At 48.1% G+C, this 23,872-nt stretch overlaps 1 protein-coding gene across 5 annotated transcripts in view; it reads left to right on the top strand.

The window, feature by feature from the left end:
- LDLRAD4 (low density lipoprotein receptor class A domain containing 4) overlaps positions 1 to 23,872 on the top strand; it is a 567,361-nt gene that overhangs the window by 5,094 nt on the left and 538,395 nt on the right. The window contains exon 1 of one of the 5 annotated variants that reach the window (XM_066352255.1): positions 9,834 to 9,891. The exons of the other annotated variants lie outside the window; for them this stretch is intronic. The gene's annotated coding sequence lies outside the window, so the exon portion shown is untranslated. Of the gene's footprint in view, positions 1 to 9,833; positions 9,892 to 23,872 lie in introns of those variants that run through there. 5 annotated transcript variants of the gene reach the window in all.

Raw genomic sequence — 23,872 nt, 5'->3', positions numbered from 1 at the left:
CTGCCTACGTGGGATTTGAGAGTCTAGAATTACACCTTGACCTATATTATGGGTGTGCATAGAAGGTGAATCTTAAATTTTAAAATAGGAATGTAAAGCTTCTGCTTACTATATGAAAATTTAGGCCATAAAACCTGCCATGTTTTAGGAAGTTTTTTTTTTATGGCATTATTTGCTTCATTGTTAAGCCAAGTACCTGTACTATTAATTGCTATAGAAATATTGGGATTATATTTCCAATTAATATTGTTTGTTCCACTATCATAGGAGGACTTGAAAATAATGTCTGTGCTGTCTCATGTCCATATGAATTAAGTATGGATTGCTTTTCTTTGAATTCCCACTAAAGTGGTACTTTGGCCTTTTCAGCTTTTTTTGTGAGAACTTTTCTTTCCACCAAGCTTGTTTTCCAGATAGGTCTTGGAAATTACGAGGAACATAGCTATAATTTCTCCCTTGATTGGCAGCTGAGAGCTTTCCTGGACAAAAATAAGGCTACCCGGTGCCAAATGGTTGACTTTTCTAGAATAAAAACTCTAAAGGGTATGCAGAAAGTCCTCTGGTTAATATATTGGCATTCCCAGAACCCACTAAAACTCCGGCAGCCTGCCAGACATCACTTAATGAGGATGCAGAATGTCTGGCTCAAATCCCCGTGCGCGGAGGGGGTGGGGGACTGATGTCCACACCCTTTATTAATTCTTAATGACCGTACTTTTATTTTGCAGATTTTGCTCTGCACCCCCCTCATGGATGACCCTCACCACCTCCCCCTACCCTATCCATTTATTTACTCATTTACTTGGCATTGGAAAAACGTTGAGACTTTCCAGGTTAAGGATCCTGCTGAGGGATCATATCTGTTGGCACGGGTTCTTTTGTGGTTAGTTTTCTTTCTTTCCTTCCTCCCCCCTCCTCCCCACCTTTGGAAGAGGAAGAAAGAAAAGGAACAGAAAAGAAGATAACTTTTTTTAATGATGCTTTATTGTCTGCTGGAAAAGAGAAGCATTTATGAAACTTTAAGTTTGTCAGACAGTTTATATGACAGTGCAAGTTGGTGCTTGCCAAGCTCCAGACAGATTGCTAATGTTACATGACAGGGATAAATAAATTACCGCTGTCTGCAACACGCTTGCACTGCAAACGTGCTCTGCAGCCGCCGCCGGCCGCTGTGAGCACCCAGGGAGCCTGTTGGCTGTGCAGCTGCAGGGAAGGCCTCTGCTTCCTGCCTGCAGTTCTGTGACTTGGTTGGGAAATGAAAAGGGTGTGTCTGTAGCTTTTATTTCTGGCAATGCTTCAGGGCAGCAGAATCCCTGTAGCAGCCCAGGGTCTTTAGTTTTGCTGGTGGATTTGTCCTCTTGCCTTGCCCCTTTCTCCTCTCCCCTCTCTCTCACCTTCCTCACCAGCGGACGTGGCACCGGATCTTTCTCGGAGGGACCTGTTCCAAGAAACTAACCTTGGTTCCTATATGGACCTGCTTAAGCCCTAAGGTTTCTCAGAGCCAAGTTTCAAGCTGTTTAGGGTTGCATTCTTTCTGCAGGTGCAGACATTGAGAACAAATTGTCTGAGATAAGTGTGGTGCTGCCCGCCCTGGGAGGGGGCTGGGTGGCACTCCTTGGGCATAATGTACTTTCATCTGTGGTAATTTGGATAGTCAGCTGGCAGAGTGACAGGTGTAATGAACTTAATGGTCTTGCTCTAGTTGTTAGCGGACACACTGCTCATATTACAAAGCCACCTCCGAAATTGGGCCCCTGCCAAATGACTCGTTCTTCTCTTTGCAGATAGGATGCAGGGCCTGGATTACTCGAGTGACGTTAGGACCAGGAATTGGGTGGGCGTGAGCAACATCTGTGTGCCCTCATCCACATGATCCTGAAATGCATCTAGAATTTCTATTCACAGTATGATTGTTCTGTCCAGTTTGCAAAAAGGATCCATTCCATCCACCCCTGGCCAGCCGTTCTTCCACATGAGATGTGGCAAGGACCTTCTGTGTAGCTAGCTGTGTGGACACCTTGCTTCAGGGGTTGCAGAATGGCAGGCTTGTTGCTGTGCCCTGTTGGTTTCTGTGCAGGGCCACCATTCTCCAGAAATGGGCTGGACTCCTGGCCCCTGGTGAAGGCATGGTGAGGGAGTATGTTCCTTGTCGGTGACCTCAGGAGTTGGGGAGGGAATTTCCATAGTAAAATCTCACTGCTTTTGGAAGGCAGGAGTGGAGAACTCATAGCTTGAATGCAGGCTGCTTTCAGATGGGCTCCGGGACCTCTGGCTCCCCCCTCCCCCCTGTGCTGTGGTCTTGGTTGACTTAACAGCCTGGCAGAGCAGCCTTGCAGCTCATGGAACTCTTTTTATCTGAGCCTCTGGAGGGGCAGCTCCCAGCCCGATGGGAATACAGGGAGCTGAGAGTGACTTTCGCTCTCTGAAGGCAGTGTCTGGCCTGCTGTCAAATAGAGACCCTAAACCCTGTCTGGGTCCCTTTGCACTCTTCCAGGGTTCAGTCAGCCCAGTGGTGAGTCACCCGTGGTCTGGGCAGGAGGTGACTGCTCTGGAGGTGATTGCCCCCCCCCCCCCCGCACTTGGAGAATACTGGCAGTGGTTCCAAACACCTGCATGTCACCGACCGTGTGCCAGGCTGTACTTAGGGCTGCACACACACAGCAGGTTAACTGACTTACTCTTCACAGCAGCCTTGTGATTTAGGTACTGCTGCTACCCCCAGTTTGCTGGAAGGCAGCAGGAAGCTCTTTGCCCAAAGTCACACCTCTTGTAAATAAGGGTGGAATTTGACACAGCCCAAGCAGTCTCTCCCTGGGGTCTGGGCTTGGACTCTGGAGGCGCTTGAGGTGCTGCAAGGGTCAGAAGCTCTTCCTCAGTGACAGCTTGCCACCTGGGTGGAGGAGACGGTGCCATTTTCCTCCGTGTCCCCATACAGTTCCCGGTGACTATCCAGCCTGTGAGCTCTGTCCTTCTTCCTGCCTTGGCTGCGGCTCTGGTTAATACTCCCCTCACTTCCTTCCCTTTCTCATTCTTCCTGCAAACTTCTGCCCTCTGCCTGTTTTGTCTGTGGCAAGACCCTCGGTTTGATAATTGGGCCATTGGCTTTGTTTGGCCACCCTGAGCTTCGAGTTCCTTGAAAGAAAGGTAGTGCTCAGCAGGTTCCTTGCAGACCACTGCCTTCAGTCTTCTCTGGTGGCAGAGCATCAGAGCCCGTTTTCTGGCTGGTGAACTGAGGCCTCTGTGGGTCTGGGCACGAGGCTGCTCTGGACAAGGCTCTCCCACTTGTTGGTTCACTTCAGTTCGTCCTAGTGCTTGGAAGCTACAATTTTTGTTTTCCCTTTGCTTCTCACATTTGGAAAAAAACATGAGAAAATAATCATCTTTAAAACTCTCTCTATTTTGCCCTGGCCGGTTGGCTCAGCGGTAGAGCGTCGGCCTGGCGTGCGGGGGACCCGGGTTCGATTCCCGGCCAGGGCACATAGGAGAAGCGCCCATTTGCTTCTCCACCCCCTCCCCTCCTTCCTCTCTGTCTCTCTCTTCCTCTCCCGCAGACAAGGCTCCATTGGAGCAAAGATGGCCCGGGCGCTGGGGATGGCTACTTGGCCTCTGCCCCAGGCGCTAGAGTGGCTCTGGTCACGGCAGAGCGACGCCCCGGAGGGGCAGAGCATCGCCCCCTGGTGGGCAGAGCGTTGCCCCTGGTGGGCGTGCCAGGTGGATCCCGGTCGGGCGCATGCGGGAGTCTGTCTGACTGCCTCTCCCCGTTTCCAGCTTCAGAAAAATACAAAAAAATAAAATAAAATAAAATAAATAAATAAATTAAAACTCTCTCTATTTTGCTCTATGGTGGGGGGCGGGAGCCCATTGCTTTGCCCCTTTCTAGACGCACATGTCAACATGTACTTCTTCTTTTATTTTTTTCCGACGTGTACTTCTTGTGAAATATTGTTTATCTTGGATAAACCCCGGTGTTTGAGATTCTGGAACCTACAGTGCGTTCCAAGGAGATGCGGATTCATTTGGTCTGGCAGGGCGGCTTTTCCGCTCTTAGACCTTCCGGGGCGGCAGGGCTGGGGCTGGCTGGGGCCTGTCAGGGCCTCTGAGCTCAGCCAGTGCTAGGATGCTGTTGTAGTGAGGTACCAAAAAGCTGCAGAATTAATATTGACGTTCTAGGAGGAAAGGTCAGGCTTTCTTGTCCCACCCTTCCTTTGGGGAGGGGAGGGAGAAGAATGTAGAAGTTTCTGGCTTGCAAGGACAATGGGTCATTTAGTTTCAAAACTAAAATAAAAGTTAACTGAGAAACTTCTTCTCTTACAATGGGAGACAGAATTTACATACCACCCTACATTGATTGTAGTTCCTCCCCCGTTCCTGGAATCTTTATTTTTTTTTTAAATTATTTATTTATTTATTTATTTATTTATTTTTTACAGAGACAGAGAGTGATTCAGAGAGAGGGATAGACAGGGACAGACAGACAGGAATGGAGAGAGATGAGAAGCATCAATCACTAGTTTTTCATTGTGTGTTGCAACGCCTTAGTTGTTCATTGATTGCTTTCTCATATGTGCCTTGACTGCGGGCCTTCAGCTGACTGAGTAATCCCTTGCTGGAGCCAGTGACCTTGGGTTCAAGCTGGTGGGCTTTTGCTCAAACCCGATGAGCCTGCGCCTCAAGCTGGTGACCTCAGGGTCTCGAACCTGGGTCTTCCGCATCCCAGTCCGATGCTCTATTCACTGAGCCACCGCCTGGTCAGGCCCTTCCTGGAATCTTGAGGGTAACATACCTCTAGGCAAAGGAGGGAAGATGAACCCTGAAAGATTGTAAATGTCTTTGATTGTGTTGCCTTGAAAGTCTTAATGTTTTTGTATATCCCCTAAACAAATGTCAGCTTGTGCCATGATGTCATGCTCCCCCCAGCCTGTGTGTGATCAAGAGTATATAACCAGCCCCTGAGATGTACTTGGCGCACATGATTTGGGTCTGCAAATGCCCTATGTCAGCCATATGCGGCCGGCATATTTAATAAATCTCCTCCTTTAATAAAACCTTTCAAAATTCATCTGGACTTGTTGTCTCTACGTAAACCTGCAGAAGTGAGGTACGGTACTTTTCAGCGTCTGGCGTACGGTACTTTACAACAGTGTGGTCCTTTGCATAAGTATCTGTTACTGGGCCCACACATTGTGGGGATTTCTGAGACTTGATCACATTTGATCCTTACAGTCCCCTGGAATGGGGTTGGACAAGCACTCTCCTCTTTGCAGTTGAGGTGAGGCAGGTCTCTGCAAGTTCCCTTTCTGGTCTGTGCTCTGTCCGTCCCATTTCCAGAGCGCTGAGCATCTGCATTCTCCTGTCAGGCTGCAGCCTGGTCCCCAGCACCCACAAGGAAGCCTGTCTGGGAGAGGACACTAGCAGCCAGTCAGGGAGCTGCCTGAGGCAGGGCATAGTTCAGATCTTCCTCAGGGACCACTTGCCACCTGGGTGGAGGGGACACGCTGCTAGCCATTGCTTTGCCCCTTTCAATCCAAACCTGACTTTTTATTTCATGGAGTCTTTCAGGCTTGGTTGATCCCAGTGTTACCTATATTGTCTGTGAACCCCCCCCCCCCATTATGTACTTACTGCAGATAATTAGGAAAATATGAAACAAAGAAAATAGAAATGACTAAAGGTAGCAATGGTTCACTACCTTTAAAGATGACCTCTGTTAACAGGTTAGCAGATTCTTTCCAGTTGTATTTATTGTTTAATTATAAAGTCATGCAAAGACGCTACATATAGGGTGGGGCAAAAGTAGACTTACACTTGTTTGTATGGAAAAGAATACAATATTAATGTAAAGCCAGTATCCACAGCCATCATCACAGCCGCCTGGCCCGTGCAGGTTCACATTTAATTTGGACAGACGGTAATGAAACAATGGAGCCAAGAACTGGTGGGCCATCAGCTTTAATCCTAGCTTGCACCCGGTGGGCAAGTAATACACACAGTGGGAAAACACTTCCCTTTCCATTCAGGGCTCCCAAAGCCACTAACTTATCCAAGTTTCCTAGAATCAAAGGTTTGTACCTCACCAGCCTTATTCACCTCTGTTCCCCATCTCCTTCTCTCTACACAAACTCTGCACAAACTGGCTTCTCCTTCAGCACTCCACCATCTTGGCTGTTTCTCCTCTCCTCCACATGGCCTTTCTCTGCTCTCTCTCTGATGCTAATCTCAGGAAGAGAGAGAGAGAGAGAGAGAGAGAGAACACGCAAGCTTCTGATCTGCCCCATTTTATAGTGTAGAAATCAAAACCTTTAATCCAATATACAAACAAGGAAGTCTCTGATACAAAGTCACGTAGGGTGGGAAAGGCTTAGTCTTAAAACTAAGCCTTAGGGTATAACAACCCTGCCTGCTTACAGCTTGTACCCCACACCCAATGCAAACTATAAGCGAGCAAACCTATATATCATATTTACAAACTTATTTGACCAACAATTAACAGTTAATAAATTGTGCTTTGCTTACCCACAACTGTAAACCTACTTTTGCTCCACCCTGTACTTTTTTAAAATTTAGCATTTCATCATAAAAAATTTTTCATGTAACTTAAATATTCTCCAAAAATATCACTTCAGATGATTATAATATATAACTCAATCGTTATATTGTTATTTTCAAAAACCTGTTTTGGGACATGGCAGTGGTTACCAGTTTTCTCTATTATGAATAATACTACATTGAATATTTTGATGATGCCCTTTGGATAGAGTCCTAAGAGAGAAGTTAGAGGGTGGAAGAACTTTTAGAGCTCCCTCCAAAAAGTGTCACCAGGTTGCTTTTCAGAAAGGATGGCGCACTTTGCACGCACTTGGGGAGGGGACCGCACCCATGCCAGTGCTGAATGCTATGAAAAAAAAAAATCTTTGCAAATTTGGCAATAAAATGATATGATGTTAAGTTTTCCTTCCCATTTTTTTTTGGTATAAAAATCTTGGTTTATATCATCTGGGTCATAGGTGAAAAGAGTTTTGCTGTTTGCTAGAGTTTTGTTGTGGGAAAATGCAATGACATAGTGGATGATCTCATCAGGAGGGAGAAGACCTTTGTGCTGTTTTTACATTACTGATTTTTTCATTAAAAAGGTTTATTGAATTTATTGGGGTGACATTGATTAATAAAATTGTACGGGTTTCAGGTGTACAGTTCTATAGCGCATCATCTGTATATTGCATTGTGTGTTCACCACCCCAAGTCAAGTTCTTCTCTGTCTCCATTTATCCCCCTCACCCTCCTCCCCTCCCACCACCCCCCTTTCCCTCCTGCAACCTTTGTGTTATTTTAAATTTAAATTCTACTCAGGTAGGTTAAGGACACAAACAGTCTAATATATTTTTGAGGAAAATGACAGGGTTTTATGTTTGGGGACCGCACTTGGTCTTTCTGCACTATCCTACCCCTTCCTGGGAGGGTATCTCGGACTCACAATGGAGGAATGAGGGCCAGGAGAGGGAGTGGATTCAGCAGCCAGCTGCTGAAAGAGCAGTGTGACATCGTATTCAGTCAATTTTCTCTATTCGAATATCCAGTTTGTGAGAGTAAACTTTTACCTAGCGTTGTACCCAAGGATGGCAACACAGAACTCATTCCCCTGTTGTTTCACTTGATGGTTGGTTGACACTCGGCACTTCACGTTGGTGCCCTCTGCTGCCTGTACCTCAGTCCTCCGCTCTACAAGTTTGGCAGAGTTGCCTGCTTCTGGCCAAGGCCTAAGCCCTCTTGGAGTCACAGGCGGCTATTAACAGTGTCTTGCCTCCTGAGCTGTTTGCTTCTGAAGCGTGAGAGGAAGGAAAAATCGTTTTAGTGGGTTGCCATTAGCTAAAGGTAAGTCAGTTTTGTGTTCTTCAAAGGCAGTGTTTTCAGTTGAAAGGTTGGGACTGGTTAGAGGAGAGTCCATTTACAACGCTGGTTGTCGGGAAAGACAACACCTGCATCCTTGGGGCTAGTCCCAATTAGCTTGTTCTATTTACATGCACCTCCACGTATCAATTTGTTCAGCAAGTGTGGATGCTCAGGGGTGCATGCTGGAAGTGTGCACTGTCTGTGGCATGGCCTGGTGAGCAGTGTGCGGCGTCCTTGGGCCCTGGTGGGCACTGTTCTCTCCTCTTGCGCAGGTGAATGAGTCCCTGCTCCCAAGGCACAGATGTGGGGAGCTTCACTTAGGCATTTGTCATTTGGCCCACGTCTCCTCCACTCCTGGCCGGATAGTCTACCACACACTGCATTCCGGGTGCTCACTTACTTGCTCCACGGCTGGTGGTGCCCGTAGTCCAAGGACTTGGAGATGGAGTGTGTAGAGCAGGGGTCTGGAAACTATGGCTCGCGAGCCAGATGTGGCTCTTTTGATGGCTACATCTGGCTCGCAGACAAATCTTTAATAAAAAAAATAATGTTAAAAGTATAAAACATTCTCATGTATTACAATCCATTCACTTCCTACTGCTCATGTTCATGGTTGCGGGTGGCTGGAGCCAATCACAGCTGTCCTCTGGAACAACACCAAATTTTTATTGGATAATGCGTAAGGTACACGGGTCGTTGTATGGCTCTCACGGAATTACATTTTAAATACTCTCATGAGTGGCGTACACTCATGAACGCCATGAGTGGCGTTCATGGCTCTCTCAGCCAAAAAGGTTCTTGACCCCTGGTGTAGAGCATCAGCAGTGGATGGGAGGGCCAGCTGGTGGCCACGTAGGCGGTCTGACCACCAGGCGTTGGGCATTGTCTTCAGGGAAGAAGCTTGTGCAAGGTTCCTTGCTGGGTTGGGTGGGAAGTTGCCAGAGGAGGTATGTGCTAACATTGTTGTCGAATAGGTTTCTGGAACATTTGCTCAGTGTACTTTGGGTGATTGAAAAATAGTCCTTTTCCCCTGTTTGCTGTTGGCTGATGTGTGCAGGACTGACAGACTTATGTTTAATTTGACCTTACTGGATTTGGCTTGCTCCTTCAGCAGAATGATGAAATGCTAGAATGCTTTTCTAGTACAGACAGAGGGCCATTTCGGACATAATGCTTGCATGGTTTCAAGGGTGGAGGTGATGTTTACAGTTGAATGGTTCAATTGAACGTTTGTTTCTCTGCTACTTTAGCTATAGGGATAAATACTGCATCCTAACAGAACTTAGTTTTCATCCTATTTGTGTTTAAATATGAGATTCAAAATCTTTTATTTCTAGTGGTTCTGGGATGAAATTTTCTTATCTGAAGAGTAATGTAAAAACAATAAACAGGTAGTGTATATATACAGTTATAAGTATATAATTTATATAGTAAATTTAGCCCAGAGACATCATGATATTTGTTTTCCAATAAATAAAGTTGAACATTAAATCAAGTGAGAGCATTTGTAATTTAATGGAACTCTTAGTGCATTACTTTGTAATGTGAATACTTCCTCCTTCAGTGTTATAACCTGGTTTATATATTGGGATTTAGAAACTGGGGCACATTTATATGCCTGGGGAATGGCTCCTGTTCTGGCCATCTACAGTGGAGCAGGCTGTCTCCACTGTATCTCCCCCCACCCCCAAGAAGCGCCAGGCCTGGGAGGGGGCGCCTGCAGCAGCTTTGAGTCTGCTGTGTGGGGAAGGAGCTGAATAGATGTGTTATCTCCTGGTTTTGAGGAAGGTTTTGCCATAAGGTTTTTTAATTTTTTTCGTCTGCCACTCCGAGTTGTATCTTCTGGGTTCTTGTCCAGCCACGTCCCAGGGAGGCTTTTTGACTTTGGAAGGTCAGTTTGCCCTGCTTTAAAACGACTATTTGCCCACCTCTTAGGTTTTGAAGAGGATTAAATGAGATATTGTGTATGCACCCCAGCTGGGAGAAGTCCAGTGAACTACTATGGTGAGTGCTCAACAAATGGCAGCTATTATTAATTCAAATAAGTGTCTGTGAAGTACCTGCCCAGCCTGGTGGTGTGGAGACACGGCTCCTGCCCTCTGGGGACCTGGAGACTCAAGGAGAAGATAGACTGCATGCACAGGAAGCAGCCAGAAAATAAAGGCAGCGGTTTACAACGAAGTCTCCAGTTAAGGGCTGGGAAACAGCGTTCAAGCTGTTAGTCAGGGAAGGCTTTGTACACAGCGAGCGAGGCTTCTGGGCCGGTAGGGCGGCGAGCTCTTATGGCTTCACTTGTCCCTGCCTTTCCTTTTTCCTCCGTTCCACCTTCTCATGAAGCCCTTGAGTGTGTGGGCACGGGCTCCATCCCCACACAGCTGCTGCACAGGGTGACGTCCTCACTGGGGAGCTATAAAGGGCTGGGGAGCTAAGAGGCTTCCGGTCTACTCTGGTCAGTCAAGGGAGAGCTCAGGAGAGACTGACTTTGGGCTGAGACTTGGTGAAAGGACAGAGTTTTGCTGGGTGGACGAGCAGGAGAGGGTGCTCTCTGTCAGAGCCTCAGAGAGCCGTGTGCACTGGGGTTTAGAAGGCACATTCTAGAGCTTCAAACTTCTGTGTATAAATGTACAGTGCCCTATTACCCTAATACATGTATGTGATTTATAAATAAACATACACGACCCTGTGTATGTGCTCACACTTTTGCTCATAGGAGTATATGCTTAAAAATATTGGGGGACTACTGGTGGTCAGTGGAAACGTGATCAGAGAAGGGGTGAGAGGGAACAGCCCTAAGGGCGGGGAGGGAGCTGATTATTTCACAGGTCTTAGTGATGCGTATAATTCCTGCGATTTACAACACTAACTGTGCCTAGCCCAGGGTTGAGCGTGGTGAAGAAAATCCTGAATTATTTCTTGGTGTGTAAGTGCCACCAACTCAAAATCCATGTTTTGTATTTTGCCACTTTGCCACCCTGACTTTCCCAGGCTCCTTTTTTCTGAGTTGCCAGGCCGTTTGGGCATGGCTAGAGTGAATTCTGACCCAGTTGTGTGGGGGTAGGGAGGATGACTCTGGTTTAGGCTAGATGAAGTGCTAATAGGACTGCTTCATGGACCCAGAGAAACAGCTATGGAGAAGTTGAGATTGTTTATTCATGCTCTGAGCAGGGTCACAGTTACCGGAGCCACCTCCATCTATACGAACGGGGGCAGTTCAGTTAATATGGCGAGAGGGCTGCAGGGGTTAGTGAGCACTGGCTCTCCTGCCTTCACAGATTGTACTTCTTAGCAAGAGCTGTGTGTCAGACCACATCCGTGGTGTTAGTCCCTGCGGCAGCCTGCAGGGGGGGTAGGAGGGAACTCAGTGCCGATGGTGTTGGAGGAAGGGGGCCCTACTGGGCATGTGTGGAAGGGCGAGAGGTTTCAGGACAGGATTTATGAAAAAAAAAAATTGCAGTTGGCAAGTGTCTTGGATGGTAGGTGGGCCAAGACTGAAGGAGGACGGCTTGCTGAGGGCGTGGATGATGGCGTGGAGTGGGGAAGGGGAATGGGGAGGTTTGTTTGGTGAATGTTAGCTACTACAGGTGGCCCTGGTTAGAGCTGGGGTATTGTTCTTTTTGCATCACATGGCCTTGGGTTAGGGTGAGCAAGACTCCTTCTGCTGTGGAGTGTTTCTTCCTATCTTTGCTGAAAACCAAAGCACCAGCCCGTGATGGTGAAGAAGAACAAGCCCGTTGGGGCGCCTGCTTCCTATCTACTTTCATAATTGTTTGCACTGGAGACTGTCTTGACTGTAGTTCTTGAATGTTCAGTATTTGTTCACCTTTCACAAAATGCTTCAAGTTTCTACTCCATGCAGCTCAGCCCAGGGAGCCAGGTTTATCACTTTCACATGGTAATAATAATGCCTTCTATTTGCAGAACATTTGTAACTTTTTGAAGTTTTTCAGAGATAACATCTAATAATTAATGAAATGTACATAGAAGTATACTTGTATAATCAATGGATTTATTCCATATTCTTCTCTAATGTGTCTATTAGCTGAATATGGAATTCAGATCAGAGTTTATTTATTTTATTTTATTTTTTTGTGACAGAGACAGAGAGACAGAGAGAGGGACCGACAGGGACAGACAGACAGGAAGGGAGAGAGATGAGAAGCATCAGTTCTTCATTGTAGCACCTTAGTTCATTGATTGCTTTCTCATAGGTGCCTTGATTGGGGGGGAGCTGGCGGGGGCCTACAGAAGACTAAGTGACCCCTTGCTCAAGCCAGAGATCTTGGGCTCAAGCTGGTGAGCCTTGCTCATATCAGATGAGCCCGCGCTCAGGCCAGCGACCTCAGGGTTTTGAACCTGGGTCCTCTGCGTCCCAGTCTGACACTCTATCCACTGCACCACCACCTGGTCAGGCAGATCAGAGTTTATTTTAATGTGTGAAACCTAATTGGAACGAGATACCCTGTTGTTGTCCATGCCATATAGCAGGATATTTTCTAAAGTTTGCTGGGAGCAAGGTTTTGCATCTTGCTAACCAGCCAGGTGCCCAGTCGACACAAGTTTGAGAGGCTGGGATAAAGCACTAAAAATCAAATACAGCCAAACGGTGAGATCCTTTCCCAGTGGATGTGCAGGACAGATACGTAGCTAACACGGAGAGTGGGGGGCAGGCTGGGATGGTCGCGGCAGCTCTGTCTTAAAGGCAGGTTTGCTGGTGAGCCCTCTGTGGCAGTTAAAGCCACTGTCGGTTCTGGCGAAGCTGAAGTGTTGCCTTTTGGGAAGGGTGGGGGGTGGCCAGCACACCTCTTCCTGCCTGCAGTGGGCCTTTGCACGGGAGGCCTGTGCTCTCTTTTTCCCAGGCTGTTTTTTTTTTTTTTTTGTATTTTTCTGAAGCTGGAAACAGGGAGAGACAGTCAGACAGACTCCCGCATGCTCCCGACCGGGATCCACCCGGCACGCCCAGCAGGGGGCAACGCTCTGCCCAGCAGGGGGCGATGCTCTGCCCCTCCGGGGCATCGCTCTGCCGGGACCAGAGCCACTCTAGTGCCTGGGGCAGAGGCCAAGGAGCCATCCCCAGTGCCCGGGCCATCTTTGCTCCAATGGAGCCTTGGCTGCAGGAGGGGAAGAGAGAGACAGAGAGGAAGGAGGGGGGGGGGGTGGAGAAGCAAATGGGCGCTTCTCGTATGTGCCCTGGCCGGGAATCTAACCCTGGTCCCCCGCACGCCAGGCCAACGCTCTACCGCTGAGCCAACCGGCCAGGGCTTCCCAGGCTGGTTTTGGCTTGTCATGGTATCGGTTCAGCTGTGGGTGCAAGATACCTCGAGTGGTCTCCCCCCTCTGGCAGAGCAGTTTCATTCCGAGTTGGGTTACCCTCACTGCGCTGCGGCCTCAGCCCAGGTGGGTGTCTGGCTGCCTTGCTGGGCCACGCTCCTGCCTCTGGCAGCTGCCTTTCCCTTTCCCGCTCAGCTCTGCACTTTTGTACTCAGCTCTGTGTCCTTGCTGTGGGTGCCAGGTGTTCTGACCCCTTCATTCCCAGTGGAAGTCATTCACGTCTGTCACCCTTGCTCTGCAGTTTTCTGCTTTCTCCTCCACACACTCAGGAATGCTGCGTCGAGTCCTGCTCCCCGGAACCACCCGGGGACACCCTCGTCAGTGCACGGGTGGAAACAGCCTCTGCGTCCTAAGCTGGCCGTGGGGACAGAGGCCGAGTGTCTGCTGGCTCTTCCAGCTTTGGACGCCACTCACAAGGGCTTAGTATTGCTTAGTAGTTTAGGCGGCAGATGAAGTGGTTTCTGGACTCCTCGGGTCATTAGTGTGTGTGATCAATAAGGACTAAATAAGTAGCCGCAGCAGGGAGTTAGGTGGAGAGCTTGTCCTAATGTGGCCCCACCTCGGAGGAGGGCGTCTGCCCTGGGCGCAGTGCTGATGAGACACACTCTTTCTGAGGTTAGAAAGTGACTTGGCTTTTGTACCAATTCGAACGTACCCTCTGCTGCTGGACAGCAGTGTGCTCCTGTGATCTGTTCACAGCCTTGCTTCTTCACTGTGGAGAGAAGGCGGCCAGGTGTCAGCGGTTCCTTCTGGCTTGTTCTTCGAGTTGACAGAGGGCAACGCAAGCAGAGCCCAGCAAAGAATCTGATGGCCACTTTTTGAGAACTGGCTAAAGAACCGAGCGCCCTTCTAGTTGAAATACCCCGTTTGTCACAGTCTCCGGTACAGTTTTATGGACAACCTTCCCTAGGCAAGCTGTGTCTGGGTACTCGGTCCCCCTACATCGGAGTTGGTGTGTCAAGCAAAGTGGCCAATGAGGCACAGTGGGTCTCAGAGCTGACCTTCAGCGGACCAAGCACCTTCTACCCACATCTGGAAAGCACAGGGGCAGAATTCTGTTGCATGTATTGAAATTGGTAAGATATTTGTTATAGAGGATCTTGCCTCTGAACTCTGAACTCCAGACTCCTATCTGACCACCGAGGAGCATCTCCACTGCCCAGTGGTCATCCCCTGATCGCCCCACACCTGCCCCACAAGTCCCTTAGCTCCTCCACGTCTTCCCCTTGCTGTCCCATCTCAGTAGCAGCACCCCCTCTGCTCGTGATTCAGACCACACGACGTGGAGCTCTCCTTGACTCTCTTATTTTTTTGTAGCCCACTCCGTCCACCAGCAAACCCGGTGTGTACCGTCTTCAGACAGTGCCCCATATCTGGTCACTTGTCAAGTCACTGCCACAGGCAGCGCAGTGTGTCCCTTCTCTGGGCTCACGCTGGAGCCTTGTGCCTGGTGGCTCTCCTCCCAGCGTGCAGTCAGCCCAGCTGCTCCAGTGGGTATGCTGCTTCTCTGCCAGGCAGAGGGGACTGGCAGCCCCCCCCCTCTCCCTGGGGAAGTGGCTCCTCACTACCCCGCTCCTCCCCACAGGGCCTTTATAACTGCTCTGCTGGACCCCCCCCCCACCTTGGGGAACACATATCTGTCCCCTCCCTTCATCCAGGCCTCGGTCAAGTCAGGTATCTCTCCGAGGGAAGCCATCCCTGCTTTTCTCTGGCTGCTCCGCAGTGCTGGTTGTTACTTGTCCTCAGGAGAGTAAGTGCAGGAGGTAGGCATGCAGGCCAGGGACCGCAGCCGCACGCCAGTATGCAGGCAGCACGGGCCCACAGTCTGCAGAGGATGGTGGGCGGCGTGGCGTGTGCAGGCTCCAGACTCGGGGAGCGCCATCTTGCTTCCTCCTCCCACCTGAAGCCTGGGTGGGGCAGGTGTGGGTGCTGGGCCCTCACCTTCGTTCTCTCTGGTCAGGCCAGACCAAGTGCAAATAGAACATCCTCTTGGCAAGGCTCCAGTGCAGCTACAGAAGAGAAAGGGATGAACAGAAGGCAGACACATCTCAGTGACATCAGTGCCGTCATCATCCCCACCCCGTTGTCGTCTTAGGATTTTCTTCTCACACTAACGTTTTATTTAATTCCTCCCCCAAATAAACTACCTACTACGAGCCAGGAGAAGCAATCGTCTTGCAGACCAATTTTGCCCTCTCTCTCTCCTCTCCCAAATTTAACTTGCTGGCTAAAGAAATCATGGATGAATTAATAAGATATTATTTATATGTTTCAAGCAAATTTATCAAAGTATAAAAGATTGTCAGATTTATTGATTTTTATTAAAATCCTTATAGGTAGATGTTTTCTGTTTAGATAAGGTTTGTCTGTTACAATCTTGGTTCCCATAAACTATTTTCTTCTTTTCTTGATATCAGGAAAAGTTCAAAGTAGAGAAAATTATAGTCTGTGATCTTTTTTTTCCATCTTTTCACAGAAGACAGTTTGATGGTTACTTGGAAGTCTGACTCATCTTCTAGACATCTGACTGTGCTTTTATTCTGGTATTAGATATGTCTTCTTGAGTTTCACTTTTTTTTTTTTGTCTTGGATTTAAAATCCACAAGGATAAGTACCCCTTGGGACAGGGGAAATACCTGAGTAAGACATTCCAAGTAGCGGTAAGACAGAAATTCACTCCTACTGGTAGTTTTTAGTCTGCTTGTGACGGAACGTTATGGGCGAGCCTAGTTCGTGGGTGAGGAGGTCAGCCTTGGATGGGTCAGGGTCTTCCTCTGCAGGGTTTGCTTCAGCCTCCCATCCGAGGGTACATCTGCAGTCCTGCCCTGCCCAGTGATGGCACGTGTCCATCCCAGGTTGGCTGGGCTTTCTCCAGGGCTGAGCTCCAACGTTTGCCTGCATTAGGAATCCTTTGCAGTTTGGACAACACAGGCACACACATCTCCACCCAGAAAACAGGCTGGAGAAACTGTCCTAGGCCGCTAAAAATAGATGTCTCCAGTGTGGCAACTACGGGTGATGTAAAAATCCTCTGTCTTTTCATCTTTTCGGTATTTCTTCCAATGATTCTTTTTATACCGAGAACACTCCCAATTTTTGATTTCCTTAAGGTGTGGAATGAAAAGTCAGTTTCTGAAAAATTGTGGAAAACAATTTGACGATGTCTTGTTTTGAAGCATTTTGGAAGCACGGATGGAGTTGCTATGGGGACGGTAAGGTTTACCCTCTACAGGGAGCGGTTCCATCTGGCGGCACGCGGTCCTGAGCGGAGCACGGCAGTCCTGTGCACAGCCGAGTTCCTCGTTAGATGTGGAAACAATTACGTACAGAACCTCGACCCCCCCCCCCCCCATCACCATTTAGCTTTGATCTAATAGCAGGAATACAATTCTGAACTGCATTAGAGCGCCTGACGGCCCTGATCCTGTCGTCACCTGTGGGACCGGTGCCCTCCCTGCAGCCTGAAAGGTCCTGTCCTCTCCGGGGCAGTGGAGGTGTTTTCTGAACAGGTTGCACAGCATCATACTTTGATCACAGTTGGAGTTAATTTTTTTTTTTTTTTTTTGCAGAAGTGCTGACATCTCTTTCAGAGGCACTGTTTTTATTTCCCTTTGCTTTGCCCCTCGAATCCTTTGTCTCCTTCCCTTCACGCACTTGCTTTGAGCCAATGTGGTCCCCTCTCAATTAGAGATAAGGTTATAACATTCTGTACTGGGGTCATGGTGGGGAATGTGACACCCGCAAATGACGTACAGTTTTATGTTTAATGGAGAATGAAACAAAGTGACAGGAAAAGCAGTACACTTTCTCTTCGTGGGCCTCTGGCCGTCGCTGGAGGGCTTCCAGGGCTACCGGAGTGGCGCAGAGCCTGGCGTGGGGATGCCTGGTAGCCAGCTGTTCTCTGAACCCTGGGAGGGGCCTGGACGACTACCCATGCTGGTGCTGTTCTTACTCTCATTTTGAGAGTGTGATCTTGGGCCAGTCTTGAGTTCTGGTTCCCTCCCCTGGAAAATGGGGGTGTGGCAATACTTTTCTTCTCATGGAGTTATTGTGACAGTCAGATAAGATGGTGCAGTTTCTGCTTTGTGAAACAGAGGACTAAACTCTTGTAAGGTGCATTGTTCCCATGTCCTGACCTCGGTCACTGAGTGTCCTGCCCACTTTCTCCGGTTACTTGATAGCATGTGACTTCATGAAGCCACTGTGGATGGCCTGTTACCACCTACAGTTTCCAGTTTAGATGCCTGGTACCGAGGAAGGTTGCTATGATTGATGGGCTCCTGAACAATGACTGGCTGGTGTGCCAATTTGTTTGCCTCGGAGGGAAAGGTGATCATTTCACTCTTAGCCTCACGGCCAAGTGGAACTAGGGTGATTCTGCTTAATGAAAAAACAGTTGGAAGCCTGACCTGTGGTGGCGCAGTGGATAAAGCCTCAACCTGGAATGCTGAGGTTGCCGGTTCAAAACCTTGGGCTTGCCTGGTCAAGGCACATATGGGAGTTGATGCTTCCTGCTCCTCCCCCTGTTCTCTCTCTCTTTCCAATCTCTCTCTCTCTAATAAAAATGGATAAATAAAACCTTTAAAAAAAAAAACAGTTGGAAGACATTCAGGAAATATGGACTCTTGTTCCTAGCTCTGCTCCCGCGTAGCATTGTCTCCCAAGAAACTCAGAATCCATTCCTTCAGTGGACACTCTTGCTTGATTGTCCTGGGCCAGACATCGTGGTCATTCCGAAAGTTGCTGGTTAGTTAAGAGAAAAGAGTGAGCAAGAAAGATGTGCCAGTAGATAACCCACTGACCTGGGTTCCAGTCTCTGCTGAAATGGGCACTGTCCTGGAGAAACTAAACGCGGTGACGCCCAGGGTGGTGCCACCGGACTGGTGACTGCTCCTGTGTTGGGAGCAGGTGGCTGTCAGACTACTCAGTGAAGGCCACCACGGGTGCATCTGACCCACAACCCATTAGCCCCATGCGCGCCTGCCCCCCCCCCCAGCAGGGCCCATGCGGCGGCTTCTGTAGGGAGTGTGAGCATGAGGATCGCTGCTTGTCACCGCGGTTTGGACAGAGCATTGTGTCCTGGGACCCAGCTTGCTGGTGGGGCGCCGACAGGGAGGGAAAGGATGCTGGAAATGTTAATGCAACTAATCCAATGAGATTAGCCCACTGAGCTACATGATTCTAGGGGACAAAGGGTATTGAAGGGACCACTTAGAAGTCTAAACAGACTCAGTTCTCCCTTTTCACCTACCTCTTGTATAAGAATTTCAATAGCTCCTAAATGAGCTGGCTTGAATGGCACTAGCGCCCTTTTAAATTCTAATTAGCTTGTGAATTAACTAGTATGAATTTTTATTAGTTAGGATGAATTACAGGTATTAATGATTGTACAGTCGTACAGCGAATGAAAGTAGTGGTTTGACAAAGAGGTTTCGGCCATCCATCCAGGCTGCCCATCCATTGAGGGACATTCCTCTCAGACGGGCTGTGCTCTCTTTTCACACCGCATTCTCTACCCTTTAAATCCTCGACTGGAGCAGTGGGAGAGGGGGCAGGATGTGGACGCCTTACTCTCCTGGGTGGCCTGCGTCCCTGGCTGGGGGGCCTCCAGGTGCTCCGCTGCCCTGCGGCTGCCCCAGCTTCGTTACCAGAAGGGCTGTGGCTGTGACTGCAGCTGTTCGTCCCAGGGCTGGCTGTGACTGGCTCTGGAGCTGCACTGCGGATGTTTGCAGGGGGTGGCACTGCATTTCTTCCCGATGCTAGTTTTGGGGGCTGCTCCTGTATGGCCAGCGAAGGGAGTTCATAAGCATGTCGGTATTTCTTTGGCGTTGCTGTGTTTCAGACAGCCTTGCATGTAGAAACTCACCGCTCAATAGTTAAATAGGGCAGAGCTTTAAAAGACACAACCCAGACCTATTTCAGTGATGGAGACGGGTCATATACACGGTCAGGGTGATTTGGAAAGAGTCACAGAGCCATTTACAAATGGAGCAGCTGGGATGTCCCAGCCTCATGTGGTCCAGCTGGCTGCAAGCTCAGCTCCTGGTGCTGCAGGCATTGGGAGCTGCAGGCTCAGCTCCCGGGCCCTTCCCCTCCCCATCGGCATGCCCATGCCTTCACTCCCTGCACTCTCGGCTTTCCCTGGGTTCCTGGATTGGGATTGGGAGGTGCTACTTCACCTGCCCTCTTCCCACGAGGCTCTCCAAGGACATGTCAGCACCCTGGTTGGCAGGTCCCCTCTCTCCCCAGTGCGTCCTCTGTTTGAGTATAGCACTTGCGTTTGCGTGCATTGTGCGTGCATGTCACGCCTGCCTTCCCCACAGACCATGCACTCTGAGCCGTTGAGGTCTGTCCTATATGCTTTTATATTCCAGTGCTCAACATAGGGCCTGGTACATAGCAGGTCTTCTGTGATTGGGGGGAATGGATAGATGAGACACAACAGCATTGGGGATAATGGCAGTCTGTGGTCTAGTCTCATGCTTTTTGCCTAAAGAGTGGGCCCTGCTTTGGCAGACTTGGTCCCCTACTTCTTCATTTGCGTCCCGTTGGGCCTCTTACCTGGCACTGTGCTAGTGGAGGAGGATCTACAGGTCTCTAAAGTTTAACACCGGCCAGAGTGCCTTCTGTATCATTTCCTGTCATTGTCTGCATATGCAGCTCGGCCAGAATATTTTTCAGATTCAACATCACAGAGGCTCTTTTGCAATTCTAATATTCTTCATCAATACTTTGAAGAAAAGTTAAGATTTGTGAGCTGAGACGTGACGGAGCTGTCTCCTGGAGATAGACACAGCCTTGGCGGTCAGCTTCGGCGGGGCTGGGCTGTGTGTGCCCAGGGGAGCAGGGGAAGCAGCCCGGATTCACCCCTGAGGCCTTCTTGCCAAGAGGTGCTCTCTGTGGACCTTGATGGTGAGCCAGCCTTACCGCTCTGTACCCTGACTGACCAACTGAACGATGCAGGGGTGGCCCTTCCAACGTTGGTGTCCCCCGAAGGGATGCCGCAAAGTGCCCTCTCTGCAATAGCAGGAGGCTGCTCCTCCATCCCCGCCCCCGGTCACCTCACCGGGAGCCTCTGCATGCTCACCTCACCAGACAGTACTAAGGATATCCTATATCGAAACTGCTCTTCCCGGAAGTTGAGGTTATAAAGACAGCTACCCCATTGTCTAGTGTGTCTTTGTGTTTTACTCCAATTAAACACATAAAGGTTCACATCTCAGAGACTCAGGTTCCACAGAGGTCAGAGTAGGTTAGGTTTCTGGACTAATGGATGACTGTTACATTGGTACCTTCTGCCACTTGCAGGAGACAGGATGACCTTGTTATGACGTATGGCATGGCTCCTGTCGCCTGTCATTCTCTGCTGTGGGAACAGGCTCAGACCCAGGGTCTAGTTTCATCATGTTTGAGAGGAACTCAGACCGGTATCTCCACCAGAGACTTGACCCCACAGGAGATCGCAGACTCATTGCTGGTGCACCAGTTGCACACTGTTTACTTCTTTATGCATGCCCAGCTACCTTCCAGAAGTGATTTAAAGACAGCACCAAAAACACATATAATGTTAAGAAATAATAAGAGATTGAGGGTTTTTAGGAAAAAGAAAATATGAGTTTGAACATAGCTTTATTTACTTGAAGCACTTGAAGTCAAGTGCTTCAGACATATTGACTTACTAGAATCTTTTATTTACAAGTGTCCAGGAAAGTCCATAGAAACATTTCCATTTAGAATTTTAGTGTTTCAAGTTTTACCCAAGAGAGATAAATTTAAAGTCACCCCAACACCAATTTATATTTCTTTTACAATTACAGCAGTCCCTCGCCATATTGTGGTTCACTTTTTGTGGTCTCACTGTATCACGGATTTTAAAATTGTATACAAATAATTTTGTATCACAGATTTTTCGCTATATCACGGGATTTTGCGGTATTATAGGTATTTTTGTGTATTTATTATTTTAATTATTTTTGCAGTAAAATAAGCAAAATAAGTGTGGGAAAGGTTCGTAACTGTGGGAAAGGTTTATAAGAGTGTGGGGAGGGTTCATAAAGCCTTAAAGTATATATAAATAATAAAATAAATATAAGGTCACTACTTTGCAGATTTTTGCCTATCGCAGGGGCGTTCTGGAACCTAACCCCTGTGATAGACGATAGATGAAAGACCACTGTAGGTGGTTAAGGGTGTAGGATGTGCTCTAAAGAGGTCCTTAGGTTTCTGCTTGTATTTTGGTACATGCCTGGGGCTGTGCTCGGGTGAATAGTGACACCTAATTGTCCAGAGCTTCTAGACTTTACTCAGATATAGAAAAACTACCTTCGAGCCTGACCAGGTGGTGGCGCATTGGATAGAGCATCGGACTGGGACACTGAGGACCCAGGTTCAAGACCCTGAGGTTGCCAGCTTGAGCGCGGGTTCATCTGGTTTGAGTAAAGCCCACCAGCTTGGACCCAAGGTTGCTGGCTTGAGCAAGGGGTTACTCGGTCTGCTGAAGGCCCACAGTCAGGGCACATATGAGAAAGCAATCACTGAACAACTAAAGGGCCTCAATGAAGAATCGATGCTTCTCATCTCTCTCCCTTCCTGTCTGTGCCTATCTATTCCTCTCTCTGACTCTCTGTCTCTGTCAAAAAAAAGAAAAGAAAAGAAAAACTACCTTCGAGCACTTAACTGTTTTTACTGTAGAAATGGATTTTTCAGAACAATATTACAATGATTAATAATATTTTATTTTAAAAATATAATCATGGAATACTTTGTAGTTTCTATAATATTTAGAAAAAGAAATAAGAACTAAATGCAAATGGTATATTGTTTTATTAACTCTAATAAAAGTAACTTTCTTTTTTTTTTAATAATTTTATTTTTTTTAATGGGGCGACATCAATAAATCAGTATACATATCAATATTTTCAAAGATAACAAATCCAAGTTATCTTGTCATTCAATTATGTTGCATACCCATCACCCAAAGTCAGATTGTCCTCTGTCACCTTCTATCTAGTTTTCTTTGTGCCCCTCCCCCTCCCCCTGTCCCTCTCCCTCTCTCCCCTCCCCCCGTAACCACCACACTCTTATCAATGTCTCTTAGTTTCACTTTTATGTCCCACCTACGTATGGAATAATGCAGTTCCTGTTTTTTTCTGATTTACTTATTTCACTTCGTATAATGTTATCAAGATCCCACCATTTTGCTGTAAATGATCCGATGTCATCATTTCTTTTTTTTTTTTTAATTTTTTTTTAAAATTTTATTTATTTTTTTTACAGAGACAGAGAGTCAGAGAGAGGGACAGACAGGGACAGACAGACAGGAACGGAGAGAGATGAGAAGCATCAATCATCAGTTTTTCGTTGTGCATTGCGACACCTTAGTTGTTCATCGATTGCTCTCTCACATGTGCCTTGACCGTTGGCCTTCAGCAGACCAAGTAACCCCTTGCTGGGGCCAGCGAGCTTGAGTCCAAGCTGGTGAGCTTTTGCTCAAACCAGATGAGCCCGCACTCAAGCTGGCGACCTCGGGGTCTCGAACCCGGGTCCTTCCGCATCCCAGTCCGACGCTCTATCCACTGCACCACCGCCTGGTCAGGCCCGATGTCATCATTTCTTATGGCTGAGTAGTATTCCATAGTGTATATATGCCACATCTTCTTTATCCAGTCATCTATTGACGGGTTTTTTGGTTGTTTCAATGTCCTGGCCACTGTGAACAATGCTGCAATGAACATGGGGCTGCATGTGTCTTTACGTATCAATGTTTCTGAGTTTTTGAGGTATATATCCAGTAGAGGGATTGCTGGGTCATAAGGTAGTTCTATTTTCAGTTTTTTTGAGGAACCACCATACTTTCTTCCATAATGGTTGAAAAGTAACTTTCAAGTAGTTTATTTTGATCTCATCTTCACAGTTTTGTTTGGCCTTCCTCTTTGCTCTGACCCCACTTGCCCTTAAACCATTAGAGCCCCTGTTAGCTCCACATTATCACTGTCATCTCATGTAGTCCTGCTTCCCGGGACAGCAATGGCTCCTCTGCTCATCAGGGAGGCTATTGGCTCCCTCCGTAGCGCCTTCTACTGTGTTGCCTTTTGTTGCCACAGCCCTCATTTCTGCATCCCCTGTTGGCCACTCTGTGTGCCATCTTTTATGCTGGAAGCACTCGAGTCTTTGTGTCTGCCCCAACTGATCTTAATTTCCCAACCAGGCCCTGTTTTCTCTGAGGGCACTTTACAACTCGACTTGCTAAAAGGGTAAGGCCATCTTGCCATGAGCCCTGTGTGGTGTGGGGGTGCAGGGCCCCACTGGAGCTGTCCCCTGGCCTCTGCCACTTCTGACTCTTAACCTTGAGCACTTACTAACTTCCGTACAGTGGGCACAAGAATGTCTCCCAGCATGCCCTGTGGCTGAGAGACCTGGAGTGCAGAGGTCAGGGGTTCAAATCCCTGGGCTTGCTGGGTCAAGGCACATACAAGAAGCAACAAACAAGCAGTGAACAACTAAAGTAAAGCAACTATGAGTCGATAATTCTTGCTCCCTCCCCTCTCTCTGTAAAATCAATAAATAAAATTGTTAAAAAAAAAAAAAGAATGTCTTTCAAACTGCAAGGAGGAAAAATGAGACAAAATGTAGAGACAGCACTTGAACTTTACATCAG

Source organism: Saccopteryx leptura, chromosome 11 (assembly GCF_036850995.1).
Source record: "Saccopteryx leptura isolate mSacLep1 chromosome 11, mSacLep1_pri_phased_curated, whole genome shotgun sequence".
Taxonomy (NCBI): Eukaryota; Metazoa; Chordata; class Mammalia; order Chiroptera; family Emballonuridae; genus Saccopteryx; species Saccopteryx leptura.
This window is presented reverse-complemented; position numbering and strand designations above follow the sequence as displayed.